Source organism: Petaurus breviceps, unplaced genomic scaffold (genome assembly GCF_028583685.1).
Source record: "Petaurus breviceps papuanus isolate PSGF00001 unplaced genomic scaffold, PetGlider_PUasm1.0 214, whole genome shotgun sequence".
Classification (NCBI taxonomy): Eukaryota; Metazoa; Chordata; class Mammalia; order Diprotodontia; family Petauridae; genus Petaurus; species Petaurus breviceps.
In genome coordinates, this window is record NW_027185863.1 from 14,276,018 (window position 1) to 14,292,026 (window position 16,009).

Sequence of the window (16,009 nt, forward strand, 5' to 3'; positions counted from 1 at the left end):
TGTACAGGGTGTCTCTTAGGACAAGATTGTCTGGAATCCCTAGCTTCCTGCAAGGTTCAGTTTAAGCATTTCCCCCAACATACAACCTTTTCTGATCCCCGCCGTGCTCTATTCACTGCGCCACCTAGCCACCCCATCTTTGTTTTCTTAATGTCTAGTATAGTGCATTGCACATAGTAGGTGCTAAACAAATGCTTATATGGATTCCTTCACAATGAAATCCATATTTTATTTGAAAATTTGATTAGGGGCAGCTAGGTGGCATAGTGAATAGAGCACCTGCTCTGGAGTCAGGAGGACTTGAGTTCAAATCTGGCCTGAGACAATTGACACACTTACTAGCTGTGTGACCTTGGGCAAGTCACTTAACCTCAATTGCCTTGCCTTCCCCCCTCCAAAAAAAAGAAAATTCAATTAAACAAAATTTTATTATTCTTTATTATTAGGTAGAGGAAACTCAATAAAGATTGCAAAAAAAAAAAGACATGGTCTCTGTAAATTTTTCAAGAAGTTTACTCTATAGTAGTGTACACTTAAGATATTCTTAATACTTTAAAAATGTAGCCAAGCTTTGAATAGAATCTCTAAAAATTGTCTTCTACGATAGAGATTTCAGAAGCAGGGTTCATCCATCCCAGGGTGTGTTCAAAATTATTCACTGGGAGGAAGGAAAATTTGAATTTCTATTTTTTTAGCCCCCCATAAAGAAATAGATTAAATTTTGCTAATATTTAGTATGTAAATATTTGACAGTGATACCCTCATTTAGTCCATGTGTCAAGTGGTCACATAGCTTAGCAAGTATGGTAGCTGAGGTATCTTAAGGGAATGGGGGGAATTCCACACTGTTGTAAACCCTCACAATCGAAACATGGGCCCAATTGTGCCACTTTCCCATGCAGAATGTTCTAGTAGCTCCCTAGCGTCTCTAGCATAAAATAAAATTTCCTTTGCCCAGCATATAAAGCCCTTTAGAGATGACTGTAGCCTGCCTGTCCAACTGTAATGCCTATGAGCACTTTCGTGCACTCTACATTCCCAGACTGGCCCACTTCGTCTTCCCTGTATGGAAGATTCCTTTTTCCACCTGTCTAACTTTGGGTTGTCCTCCATGTCTGGAATATACCTCCTCTTCAATGCCATCTCTTAAATCTTGACCTTCCTTCAAAGTTCTTCTCAAAAACCACTTCCTACATGAGGCCTTTTCTGATCCCTTGGGAAGATAGTATCTCCTCCCCATGCAAAATTACGATGCATTTACTTTTTCTATATTTTATACTTATTTATGTGTGTACATTTTATTTCCCCTTCCCCATCAAGAACCTGTAAAGTCCTCAGGACAGGTACTGTTTTATCTTTAACTGGTACCCACAGCACCCAGCATAATGTCTAGCATATAGCAGGAACCTAATAAATGCTTGTTGATTGATACTTTCTACTCTTTAAAACAATTTTACAGTGAATTAAAACTGTCAGTTTCCAGAACCAAATGTCAATTTAAAACACTTTACCCTATGTAATTCTACAGAATTAGATTTATATTTAACCTTGCAAATATTGGAAAATTGAAGGAAATGAGTCATATTCTCCTAAGTTCCTAAGGATTAGGAACTTAGGCGGATGCATTAACTTTTTCACTCTACTAGAGGACCATTTAGTACGTTGTAGCAAGAGTGAGTCATAAAATTAGATAGCAACAGGACTGACTGAAGTAATTTTTAAAAAAATCATTTTTAGGAGTGACAAACAAAAATGGTTTAAACTGTAGAGAGATGATGGGGTCTCATGTTTCTTGCTTAATCCTGTAGTGAGAACTGCTGACAGACTCTCTTGCTGCCTGAAATCCATTTGTAATATGTAGTACAGAAGAGAAAGGAGAAATATAGGATGCTGGCAACTTTTCTGACCCTTATTTGAAGGCACATGATGTGAATTCTGAGTGATTTGCTAGGCATAACTGATTGAATGTAGAAAAGAAGAAATTTCAGATTTTTGTATGACATGAGAACAGCTCAGGTAAGCATACCCATCGGCCACTCCAACTTGCTTACTTATCCTTTGTTCTTTCCATAGGTCAAGTTCACCTTAAAAAAAATTTTTTTTTAAATAAAACAAGCACTTTCATGTGGTAAGGCAAAAAAGGAAGATTGAACATAAAACTGAATATCTGTTATGTACAGCTTGCTTTTATTTCCAGGTATATAATAAATTTAATTTATAACTTTCATAGTTGTTCCTGATCATTTGCAAGTCCTTTTGACCTTCCTTCTATGACTTTTTTTTTAAACATGCTCCAAAGACTTTCTTGCTTTCTCTTTTTGACAACCCTATCCGGATTCCCCTTCTTTGACTCAACTTCCTGCCCCTCCCCCATTAAAAAAGAAAAAGGAAACCTTTTTAATATATATAAATAGTTAAACAAAATAAATTCCCACATCAAGTGTGTTGAAAAATATATGTATCATTCTGCATCTTGCGTTCATCACCTTTCTGTTAGGAGGTGGGTAGCAAGCTTCATCTTTAGTCCTTTAATGATCATCAGTTTTTTAAAAAATCAATAACCAGATTAGAGTTCTTAAATCTTTCAAAGTTTCCTTTATAATGTTGTTATCATTATATGAATGGTTCCCCTGGTTCTGCTCACTTCATTCTGTATCAGTTCATACAAGTTGTCCCAGGTTTCTCTAAAACAAGCATTTCTTATGGCACAAGAATATTCCATTCCATTCACATGCCATAATGTGTTCAGCCATTCCCCAACTGAGGCTAGTTTGTTTTGTTCATACATATCTTTGATGATGTGTTTTTCATAAATCCTTGCTAACAATGTGTTTCAGCTTGCTCATGTCCATGATGTGCCTCTCCATTGCCCTTTATGTGACTCTCACTTTCAGTTCTTCAAAAGTAGGTATATTCTATGACTCACAGCCATACATCACTGGAAGAATATTAGTGTTTTTAAAAATGAGCCTTTGTTTCAGAGAGAAGCTTGGGATCATTAAGAGAATTTTGTAATTTCCCAAAGGCAATTCATCCTGTTCTCTTTCTTTTGTTTAATTCTTGCACCAACTCATTATTCATTTGCAATAATGGTTTAAGATACACACACACGCATATGCACACATGCACATGCACAGCCATGTGCTTTTCCTGTATGGATGGTTAAGGCTGGACACTATTGAGTGAAAGGGATCTATTTTAGGAGACTTTGAAATGTTCCATGGCTTGTTGCAATCAGTACAGTATTCTTTAAAAAGCAGGGCCTTATGGAGGATCTCACTGTCTATGAGAACTCTGTCCTCTAAAGCGAATCTCCTCCATGATAATGGCCAATCCCTTTGGGGAAGATATTTTCCCGTATTTTATGCTCTTCACATCCCAGTGACTCTGGGATTATCTAAACCCAATTTCCTGCTCCTAACACCGGATTCCTCATTCCCATCCTTCTCAACGCTCCCACTCCAAAGTTTCATCCTAACATCACTGAGCCCTTTCACTGTGCCCCCCTGGAAAGCAACAACTTCCCTTTATTTTAAATACATTCCTCTCCTGCTTCTTCCATCTACTCACTCTTAGTGAAGTCTGGCTTCCCCCGATGATACAGAATCCCTGGTCACCCTCTCTGGTACTGGTTGTACCTTCACTTGTTCTTGGCTCACTGGTCAAGGCAAGGGTCTTGGAATACTCCTTTCCCATCGCCAGCTCCAGGTCTTCCCCTCTATCACTCAATGACCTCTCTTCCTTCAAGGCTCCTGCTATCCATACTGTATGTCACTGCATAATCTTTGCAGATTCTATACTATTTTTTTTAAGAACATGGGGTGCAGTCATTATATGAAGTTTTCCTTGAAAAATTGTGCTGGTATTACTTAAAAATAATTTGTGACTAAACTGTCTTTGGTGCAAGATTCGGATGCACAGAATACTCATAAATATATGTTAAAATTGGGAAGATGCAAGTCTTGGCATATCACGTGACTTATTCATGGCAGCTTTGCCTGCCCACCCACTCACCTTGCACCTACAGCTCTTCATTGGGTTGAGTGACAATACCATTAGTACTGCAGGGCTCCAAACAAACCACACAAGTTGGCTTTTAGGAATATACTGACAATGTGTGTGGGCTGAGAATTCTAGGCTGGCCGCTGGCAGTGTGCAAGAAATGAATGCATATCCGGATGCCACTGGTGAGTACATTGCTGCTCTGTTTACCTTTGAAGTGGCACAATGAGCAGAATGACATTATTTGACAATTACATTATGAAAGGTTATAAAATCAATTTTTGGACCAAAAAAACCAGGATGCAAGGATTATGTGGTGGTGATGATTATGCAGTGAAATATGATATATACTGCCCAATCAAAATCCTGGTAGTCTACAGACCCCCTAGGTCACTCTTCTGTCTTCCTTAATGACTTGGATACCTGGCTTATCATTTTTCTCTCCTCCTCAATTCCTGCTTTCACAGGCAGGGAACTTTACTGCACATTTTGATTCTCCTTCAAATACCCTAACCACTTAATTCCTCAACCTCTTCACCTCCAATGAGCTACTCTACTCGATCCACCTCAGTCTCACACAAAAATGGTTATAGCCTTGATCTCGCCATCACCTAAAAATGTACCACCACTATATTCAAGAATCCCCAGATCCCCTTATCTGACCACAATCTACTGGCTTTTCACCTGTCCCTCTGCCTTCCCTTACATAACCCCATCCACACTGTGACTTAACCCTTCACTTCTCTCCCAGAACATCTCCCCTGCTCTAGCCATTCTCTCCTTTCCTTTCCATCTTGACTCCTCTGAACCAATTCAACCCTACACCGTCCTTTTCTCTTGAATGCCTAGTCCCCTTTTCATATCACTAATTATTCCCAGTCAAGCCTCAGCCTTGGATGACTTCCACCATTCATCACTTTCTTGGTTATATGTGTATTGCTGAATGGAGGTGGAAAAAAATCACCGAGCTATTCTGACTGGATCCACTAGAAATTTATATAACTTCAACTGGACCCACTACTGCTATGCAAGCCTCCTATAACCATGTTTATCAACCCACTATCCCACTCTCCACAGTGGCTCTTCCAGATTTCTCCATCCCTCCTCCCATCTCCCATGGCTCTCTCTCCCCCCACATTCACCTGAGAATCTTACCTCATATTTTACAGAAAAAAACTGAGACCAATCGCCACGATCTCCCTCTTCTCCCTCTTTCTTATCTCCTATCATGCAGGTACCTTCTGTTACTCACTTCTCTTAACTCCTGTCACACACAATGAAGTGACCTTACTCCTTGACAAGGCTAACCTCTCTACTTGGCCAACTGATCACATTCCATCTGGTCTCGTCTAACAGATTGCCCCCTCTGTCATCCCTACTCTTTCACTTATTTTCAATCTCTCCCTATCTACTAGCTCATTTCTTACTCCCTAGAAGCCGCCCATGTCTCTCAGACCCTGAAAAAACCCTCAGTTCATCCTTCTATCAATTGCACCTCATGTCCTCATATACCCAATGTTATGGTCCTCTTCAAGAATGAAGGACAAATCACGACCTGTGAGTAGTCAGAGCTGCCTGAATGGGGACAAAGCTGGCCAGCTCCAGTTGGGTAGCTGAGCTCCTCCTCCTGCTCTCCTTACCTGAAGTGTTCTGCCCAAAGGAAGGCAAATTATGATGGCCAAAAGTTATCTAGTTAACTTGGGGTTTACTGGCTGGAGTTCTTTCTCAGAGACCTGACCTTAAACCCGATTCACTCTGGATCTCAGGGACTGTATAAAAATAGTTCGCTGCCCAAGCACCATTTAATGCTTATATTTTGGGCCCTCCTGTCTCAGAGGAATGTAAATAGCAACTGTTTCTCTTTTGGCCAGCAGCCCTGAGGGTCTTCCTCTCCCAGTTCGGTTCTTTTTTATTATTATTAAAGGGGTCATTCCTTGACTCACTTCTTAAAGAGGCCTGTTCGCTGAATGAGAGTTGCCTCACTCAAAGTGACAACCTGAAAAGACCTCAGCTTAAGAGGGCCAAGGTCTCCCACTGCATCCTGGGCCATCCATCTCCACTCATCCTGACTGATACCTGGCTGCTGGACCAGATGACTAGAGGAGAAAGTGAGGCTGGTGACTTTGCACAGCCCTCCCTCACTCAAATCAAAGCCAATTGTAACTCATATCATCATCTCCCTGATGTCATAGAACTCTTCAAGAACAAAGGACAAACCACACAATAACCAGCATCCTAAATCATTTCTATGCTTTTTGCTAAACTTCTTGAAAAGACCATATACAATAGGAGCCTCCACTTTCCTATCACTCTCTTCTTAACCTTTTTTTTTTGGCTTTTTGGAGGGGGAAAAGCAGGGCAGTTTGGGTTAAGTGACTTGCCCACGGTCACAGAGCTAGTGAGTGTTAAGTGTCTGAGGCTAGATTTGAACTGAGATCCTCCTGACTCCAGGGCTAGTGCTCTAGTGACTGTGCCACCTAGCTGCCCCTCTTCTTAACCTCTTACAGTCTGGCTTCTGAAAATATCGTCTCACCAAAACTACTCTCTCCAAAGTTACTAAGGATCTCTTAGTTGACAGATCCAATGACCTTACCTCAATCTTCATTCTCCTTGCCTCTCTGCATTCTTTGATACCATTGATCACTCTTTCCTCCTTGATACTCTCTTCTCTCCAGGTTTTTCAGACACCACTTTCTCCTGGATCTCCTCCTACTTATCTGATCACTCCTTCTCTGTCTCCTGTTCTGGATCCTCTGCCAGATTAAGCCTTCTAACCTCAGGGCTCTGTCCTGGGCCCTCTTCTCTTCTACCTTTATACTACTTCACTTGCCGATTTCATCACCTTCCATGGATTCAATTACCATCTCTATGCTGATGATTATCAAATATGACTTCTCTACCTGAATCTTTAGGATTCAACAAGTCACACTCAATGGCATTCAAGAGAAAACATATTCAAATTCAGTTATACATGGATAACCAAGGTCAGTATTCATGCAAAGATTCACAGCAAGAGAAGAATAGTTATCTAAATTCATGCACTGTTATTCTGGCTGGCCATCAGTTTCCATGTTTGATTTTATTTTGTTGTGCTGAAGACCCTAACCCTCATATGGCTCTTAAAGCATAAAAGTGTGTTTTCTGAGCTTAGTTCTTTGGTGTGAAACATGAGAGCAGTGAAATATAAATATGCCCATAAAATGTAAACAGACTTTCATTTGTTGACAGCCTAGTTCAAGGCAGAAGCTTTTTCTATAACAAATGACTTTCAGGATAGAAAATTCAACCAAAGCATAATTTAGGACATTTCTGTCTGGGCAATTGCTCATTGTCAATGTTAACCAGAGTTTGGTTTTTAAATAAAATATGCAGAAATGGGGGCTATCAACCACTGGTTAATAGCCATCATATTCTGAGGGACTAGACCCATTCTGAGCAGATTCAAAGTATAAAAACTGAGATTTATAAAATAGACAAATTGGTTCTGGAATGGGACTAGGGGTATAGGGAGGAGAGTGATTATGATATTTCTTTTAGAGAAAACTATGTGTTTCATAATTAGAGGTTCCTGTATATGATTGGATACATTAGGTATTTACCTTAGTAAATTCTCAACTTTTGAGGGGGTAATGTTACTAAAAAACAGTGCAAAAGTAAAAAAAAATGTGAATGTTAATACATTGAACCTAAGGGAAATAGGGGATTAGGTTCCTGTGACACCAAAAGAGGTAATCTTTCTCTAGAGATTGCTGAAAATAAAAATCCTCTGTTTGCTTCTCAAGGAGTCAAAAAATGAGTCTTAACAGCTAAGATGGGGGACACTGTAAACTTGGAAATGCTTCTTCACTGGGAGAAAATTCAAGCATTACTAGTAGAATGGAGGTCAGTATGGCATAATGGCTATGGAGCTGGCATCCAAGTCAGGAAGATTTGAATCCAAGTCTTATCCCTGGCATACAGTGGTTGTACCCAATGCAATATTTGTAAAGCCCTCAGAACAGTGCCTGGCACATAGTAGACTCTGTATAAATGATTATTTCCTTTCTTGTGTCACTTGATATCTCAGTGACCTAGGCAACTCTCTAAGATTATGTCACAGAGAGGATGCTACCCTGCATGGATGGAGGGACTTCTCTCATCTGAGAGTTCTCTACACCTGTGATATCACAAGATGTAGGTTCTATCCCATTTTGAACCATCAGGTTCTGCTGGGGATTTTTCTGAGATGTCATCTCTCAAACTGACTTCATAGCATTATTTGGGATATTCCTAATAAGATCAGTGATATAATGTTTAATTCCAAATACTACGTGCTTATCCAATCAGCGTCCATTGAGACTGTATCCTTGGTCTCCACACTCCTCATTACGTTGCATGCTCCTTATCTGAGGGATGGACAAGACATTGAGCTGCAAATTGAAAGATGGAGTGGTTCAGTACCCCAGAGGTAGTATCACACCAGGAGGGCATCATTTCTCTCCTCAGGCTTGGTTAGGGTTTTCTCTCTGTGCCCCAGAGTGATTCACTTCCTCAAAAAGTACAGTGTGCACCAGGAAATAAGGTCAAAAACAGTTAAAATGGGCCTCCCAAAATTCCATAAAGAAGAGGCATCAACTTGGTGCAATGTCAAGCTGTGGATTTGGCAGCAGAGAGTCTGCTGCTTTTATGGAGAGACAGTGTTCCATAATGGGTAGGGCAGTGGACCTGAGATCAGAAAAGCCCAAATTAAATTCTCTGCTTGCATACCTACTACCATTGTCACCATGGGCAGTGTAACTTGTGTACTTGTTTCCACATCTCTAAAGTGAGAAAGCTGAACCTGATGGACTTTAATGTCCCTAGAGACATCTAGGTGGTCCAGCGGACAGAAAGCTGGTCCTGAAGTCAGGAAGACCTGAGTTCAAATCCCACCTCAGATGCTTCCTAGCTGTGTGACCCAGGGCAAGTCATTTAACCTCTGTTTGCCATAATCCCCTGCAGAAGGAAATGGAAAACCACTCTAGTATACTTGCCAAGAAAACATGATGGTATTGGAGCGCTATGGGCCATGGGGTCTTGAAGAGTAGTACACAACTGAACAATAATACCTCTTTCAGCTCTAAATCTCTCATCCTATAATTCATGGCCTTTTGTAGGGCCTTAATGTCCTTGCTCAGAGAAGATTTGCTCTTATTTAACACATAGTTCTATCAAGTATGTTGAACAAATTTCTAAGTTTACAGCAGATTAGGAACAACAAATTAGAAAGGAGGAGAGAGCTTGGCATACTGATAGCAAGTTAACAGCCTGACAAAAAAAGAGACAAAGCAGAAAAATCATAAAAGCAGGTACAACAACTAAAAAAAGTATAGCAATCTGACGGTCATTTCATGTAGGAACACATGGCCTTATATACTTTTATAGGTCCTGAGCATGTCATTACTTTATAGATAATGGAATAATGATTTAATTCCACAAATATGTATTCATTGGGATGTTCCTAATCAGATCGGTGGCATGATGAGCTTAATTGCATATACCATGTGCCTATGTGTTAGGCTCTGGTGGATGTACAGCATAGAGGTTAGACACGATCCCTGCCCTCATTGATCTTATAATATTTTTTTTAAGGTGTTATTTTCTCCAGTGTATTTTTCGGTCTCCTTTAGCAGGCTGTTGACTCGCTTTTCATTATTTTCTTGCATTATTCTAATTTCTCTTCCTAATTTTTCCTCCACTTCTCTTATTTGATTTTCAAAATCCTTCTTGAGCTCCTCCATGGCCTGTAACCAATTCCTATTTTTCTTGGAAGCTTTTTGTGCAGGAGTTCTGACTTGTTGTCTTCCTCCCATTCCATGCTTTGATCCTTTTTGTTCCCAAAAAAAGGATTCTGTGGTCTGATAGCACTTCTTCTGCTTGCTCATCTTGCCAGTCAATTACTTGACTTTTAAGTTCTTTGCCATGGTAGAACACTGCTTCCAGAGTGGAGAGAGCATTGTCCCAAATCCCTGGAGTTTTCACAGCTACCAGAGCTATTAGGACCTATTAGGAGGGCACCCTCTCTACAGACACCCCAAGCTCTGACACACACACTGCCATATCACCACCCAAGACCATGATCCAAATCCAAGCAGGTCAAAGCAAGAGCCATTACCCTCTGAATGGTCGCTTGGTCGCCCTACAATCTGCAGGCCAGGAGCTCTGGAGGCAGCCATATGGCAACAACTGCTGTACCTTGGCTACTTCTTGGTCTGGGGGCAGGGGCTGGACCCCATTCTTTAGTCACCCAGTTCCAACAGAGTTCCCCACTGACCTTCTACTTTCTCTTTGGCATTTATGGGTTGAGAAGTCTGGAAACCGCCACAGCTGCTAGTGATTCACTCTCCTGAGGTCTGCTCTGGGCAGACTGGGCCCCTGGTTGGGGCTGCCCTGGGGCCAGAACCACGCTGCACATGGAACTGCTCCCAGAGCACTGCTATAAACCCTTCCTGTCGGCCTGCCAGGCTGCCTTCAGCGGGAGATTTGTTTCTCTCTGTCACTTTGTGGGTTCTGTAGCCCTAAAGTTTGTTTAGAATCATTTTCTGACAGGTATTGGAAGTGGTTGGAATGGGAGCCCACACCAAGTTCGTGCTTTTACTCTGCCATCTTGGCTCCACCCCCTTATAATCTTAATAATATATCTTATAATAATAAGAGGGATAGGGATAGGAATAGGAACTATAATCAGACTTATGATTTACTTGGCAGGAAATCTCAACTCCCCATACCCTTCTGCAACTTAGAGTTTTAGACAATTAGTTATGTTTTAATTGAGAGGTTAAATGACTTGTCCAGGGTCACACAAGTAGCATCTATGAGAGGCAAAACTCAAAGCCAAGACTTCTTGGTTTTGATGTTGGTTCTCTAAACACCATTCAATTCTCCCTCTCTTGTATAAAGATGACACAACTGAAGAAAATTATAATAAATAACATTATATAATGAGTACACCAGAGGGTTTATAAACCAAGTAGCATGTGAGGTCCATGGAGAAAGTTCATCACTGACCAGATTTATTAGGGAAAGTTTTATGGAGGAATAGTATTTGAATTGAATGTTAAAGAGGAAAGTAAGAATTCAGCAGATAAAGAGGGCAAGGAAGGGCATCCCAGATCAAAGGAACAGTATTTGGGTTTAAGTTCATAGTGAGCAAAGGCTAATAACATCATAGAGGCTAGAAATATGAATGCTTTCAGATTGTGAAAGTACTCGAATGCCAGGCAAAGCAGTTTGAATTGTACTTGGTAGAGAACAGGGGACCACTGAAGACTTTTGAGCACAAAGGTGATATGTGAAGATTGTATAGATGGGAGATCATTGTAGAAGCAGTAAGTAGGGTGGGGGAAAGAGAAAAAGCTGAAAAACCTGTTAGGAGGCTCTTGCAGCAATACAGATAGAGTGGTGAGAATAAAAATGGAGAGAAGGGGCCAGATACAAGCGATATTGTGGAGGGAGAATTGACAAGACTTGATAACCAATAGACTATGAGAGATGAGGGAAAGTATGTTGTATCAAAGAGTTGATGTTATTGATGATATCCCCAAATCATCCCCCAAAAAGTGAAATTATTTTTATTTCCTTTGGGGAATGTTTGTTTGGGGTGTCTGCACTCACTATGTAGTGCTAGATACTTTTCACATGGGTGTGTACACACCTACTTACTCTCTGAGCTACTTCAATCACTGTAATTGTTCTCACACTGGCAGGTCTAGGTTCCCAGAGAAGGACCACAACATGTTTACACTCAAGCTCTCTCAGAGTCCTAGGGTACCTCTCTTAAGAAGAAAGCCGTCCTCCAACTCAGCTGTGTACCTGAAATATAGTAAGCACTTAATAAATATTTGTTGCCTGATAGACTGATGTCAGAGAGAAGAGCGTTAACTCTTTAAAAAAAAATTTTTTTCTGCAGGGGGGGAAGGCAGGGCAACTGGGGTTAGGTGACTTTCCCAAGGTCACACAGCTAGTAAGTGTTAAGTGTCTCAAGTCTAATTTGAAGTCAGGTTCTCCTGACTCCAGGGCCAGTGCTCTGTTCACTGTGTCTCCTAGCCACCCCAAGAGCTTTAACTCTTGAGCAGACTCCACTGGGTGTCTCTCTAGTGCAGAGTCTCAACCACAGGTTGGGTTATCCACCTAGAAGGTTGTCCAGGGTCCTGGGGAAGCTGGGACTTTCCAAAGGGAAGGATTGCAGGCCTAGTGCTTTATCCACTGAGCAACCTCAACTCTAACATGTCTAAAACAAAACTCATATTTCTCAATGAACTGATTCTTCTTCCAAACTTCATCATTTTTATTGTAGGCATAATTCAAAGACTTTGGATCTCGTTTCATATTTCTAAAGCGTATTTTCTATCCCACCTCCTAACTTCCCTGTTAGGTGGCACAGTGGAGAGAATACCAGACCTGGAGTCAGGGAACTCATCTTTTTCACTTCAAATCTGGCTTCAGACATTTACTAGTTGTATGACCCTGGGCAAGTCACTTAACCCTGTTTACCTCAGTTTCCTCATCTGTAAAATGAGGAGATGGCAAACCACTTTAGTATCTTTGCTAAGGAAACCCCAAATGGGGTCACAAAGAATTGGAAATGACTGAACAGCAACTTCCCTATTTCTGTCAAAGGAACCTTCATGTTTTTAGTCATCCTTGTTTACATCTTCAGAGTCATTGGATGTATACATCTAGAGTTAAAAGGGTCCTCAGTAGCTATGTAGTCCAACTCCTTCATTTCTATAGATGAGAAAAGTAAGTCCCAGAGGTTTTAATTGACTTGCCCAAGTGTTTCAGTGGTGGGGTTTGAACCCATGTCATCTGACTCCAGAGACACTGCCTTTTCCACACTGACTCTTACCCACACCCATACTCAACCAGTTTCTGCTAAGTCTTATTAAAATCTTACCTCTACAGCATTCTCTCTTGTGATATGGCCTCTCTCCTATTCAGGTCCTCTCTTCTGGGTTGTTATAATAGCTTCCTAGAGGTGCCTCTGCCTTAAGCTTCTTCCTTCTCCAATCCATCGTCCACCCAGTTGTCAAATTGATTTTCTTAAAACAAAAATCTGATTATTTCTACTTGCCCCACAGTCACTCAAATATTTCAAATCATTTCCAGTTGCATTAAGGATTAGCTATAAACCCCTCAACTAGGCATTTAAAATTTTCTACAATCTGACTCCCAGTTACTTGAAACAAGCATGGTAACTACTTCCCATACTCAGTATTTCAGCTTTCATCTCCATGCCTTTGTATAAGTGGCCCCCAATGTGTGCAGTACATTCTTTCATCACCTCTGCCTTGCAGAAGCCCTAACTTTCTCCAAAATACCATCCAGCTACCACACTGTACACAATGCCTTTTTTTAGATACTCACTTTCCTCTTGTTGCTGTCAGTTGAGTTCTTCAGTCACATCTGACTCTTCATGACCCTGTGGACCATAACATGCCAGGCACTTCTATCCCCCATTGTTTCTTGAAGTTTGTCCAAGCTCATGTTCATGGTTTCCATGACACTATCTATCCATCTCATCCTCCTCCAACCCCTTTTCTTTTTGCCTTCAATAATTCCCAGTATTGGGGTCTTTTCCAATTCTTTGCTCATTATGTGGTCAGAGTGTTTATTTTACTTTCTTCCTTTACTCCCTCTTTAAAGTACTTTGTGTTGTTTTTTATTTACTTGCTTGTATATCTATTTTATACCACACCGCCCTTCCTTCCCCAATAGAATGTAAGTTCTTTGATGGCAGGTGTTATTTCATTTTTTGTCTTTTGTAACTAATAAGGTTTGGTTGAATTGAATTGAAAAAGAAAGTCAGTTAGCAGTGACTGAGGCCAAGTATGAACTAAGTAGGAGCCTAAATAGAGGTGGGAATGAAAAAGGAAGCTTTCCTCTTTATTGAAATTGGGGAATATATTTTTTTCCCAATAGACAGAAGTAAATTGATTCTAATGTATAAAGTATGATTTCCACTTCAGGAACTGAAGAGGGACAAGAACTTAGTGCTGTGCCTGGCTGTAATGTTAAGGGAATTTGAAGATCGTCCCTACTCCTTAATAGGCCCATATGACCTGCCTTGGGCTCTAGTCCAGCTCAGGTCCTTGAGTCACTTGGAGCCCATGATGGGATCAGCTTGCTGAATGGTGGAGCAGAAGAGAGAGTGAGGCAAAGCTGAGGCAGAGTAGCTAAGGGTGAGTTAGAGAGAGAGGAATTTTGCCTAAGGGAGCTTGTTTGTGGTCAGGCCTAACAGAGGGAAAGCTTGGGGATGGTGGTGCTTCCTGCATTGGTGATGTTTATAAACTTCTTTGTCACCATGGTGGAACTGGTTTTCTGGTATCTGAATAAATATTTTGGTTTTGTCTTTGAGGAGGAGAATTTGTTATATTTTGTGATTCAACCCTGGAAATATGTCTGCATATTCATAGCAGCTGCTATGGGTACTGCATTGGCAATATACTGGCATATGGAAGGAGCGTGATAAATGATTATTGATTGATTAACATTATGACATAGCATGTGTGGGCTGCCCTTTGAGTATTAGTCTTTGAGCATAAACAGACATTCCCCACCTGGTTTCTGTCCAAGAGATCATATGGAAACATGAGGGGGGCAAGTTTATAGCCAGGATGATTCAGGGGTTGGTACTGTATGACGACAGAAAGTCATCTAAGAACTGATGGCTTGAGTTGCTATAATAGTAATGAAATTTAAAGACCCCCCTGTATTGGCTTGGTTTTCAGATTGATCGTGTTAAAACTCAGAGCTTGTGAATCCCACTTGTGGGATGGATTTGTTGAAGTGAAAAGAGAGGGCTGAACTGGGAGGAGCTGGTGACGTGAATTTAGAGAGATACAAGCAGAGAGAGAGGCAGAAGAATTTTTTGGAAGCAGCATCATGGAGGCAGAAATGGAGAGGATTGCTGAGGGCAAGTTTAAACTGCCCAAGACTTTTGAGAGCTGCCACCCAGAGCTGCCAAGGACTGAGGAGACATGGCTATTATGCTTGCTGGTACTTTGTCTGTCTGTTTTGATGTTGTTTTGCCAGATTCATCCACTGGTGAAGGGCAGTGCTGTTGGTTCAGGGGTCCTGAGACTGTTCTGCAGACAGAGAGCGAATTGTGCCCACTGGTGAAGGCCAATGCTGTTGTTGCCAAGGTCCTGGAACTTTGCTGTTGGTTCAGAAGCCTTGAAGAAGGATTTTCTTGTTGTATATTTACAGAAATACTGGAAGAGGGTTTTGCTAATGTTTTCAGGGGTCCTAGGACTGTTCTGCAGACAGAGAATGAATTAATGAGGACACTGGCAATATATCTTGTGCCTTGCTAAGCTTTGTCTCCCCAGGAACAAAGATTGCTGAGAACTTGCCTTGGGTCAAGATGAAGAAAAGACCTCTCTTTGGGTATTAAATGCCATGCTTAAGCTTGTTGTAACTCTGGGGTAGATGGACTATTCAGTTGTGATCCAAGGGTGGGGAACTTTTGATTTTTTTTTTGCTTTGTGACTGACTAAATGAAAGTACTGCCTAGGGGTGGAGTAGTACTTAGAAGAGGGTCTTTGGGATTGACTGAATGAATTACAATGTTCAGGGGTGGAGTAGTACTTGGGAATTATTGAATTATACTTGGTGAATGCTGTATTTTGAATTATGCTATATTTTGATTTTCACTGTTCTTAATTTGTCACTGAATAAAATGGAGAGCAGCTATGCCGGTATTTTGAACCTTGGGAAATTGCCTTTGCTTGGCATTACAGTTGTTGAGCCAGAACTGAGCGGGTACAAAAAGGAGGGGGGGAATTTCCCCCCTTTCCTGCTCTCTTTCCCTGAGACTGCAGGTGAGGCAGGGCTACTCTGAGCTATCATAAGTATGAGCATACAATACCTCTCCAGCTAAGATTTTCATTCTTTCACACTTAGGAGAACTGGTTCTCTCTCTCTCTCTCTCTCTCTCTCTCTCTCTCTCTCTCTCTCTCTCTCTCTCTCTCTCTCTGTCTCTGTCTCT

At 41.1% G+C, this 16,009-nt stretch overlaps 1 long non-coding RNA gene across 3 annotated transcripts in view; it reads right to left on the reverse strand.

The window, feature by feature from the left end:
• Positions 1-16,009, reverse strand: part of LOC138165769 (uncharacterized) — a 90,916-nt gene that overhangs the window by 2,699 nt on the left and 72,208 nt on the right. The window contains exon 4 of one of the 3 annotated variants that reach the window (XR_011169449.1): positions 11,693-11,832. The exons of the other annotated variants lie outside the window; for them this stretch is intronic. This is a non-coding gene — a long non-coding RNA (uncharacterized lncRNA). Of the gene's footprint in view, positions 1-11,692; positions 11,833-16,009 lie in introns of those variants that run through there. 3 annotated transcript variants of the gene reach the window in all.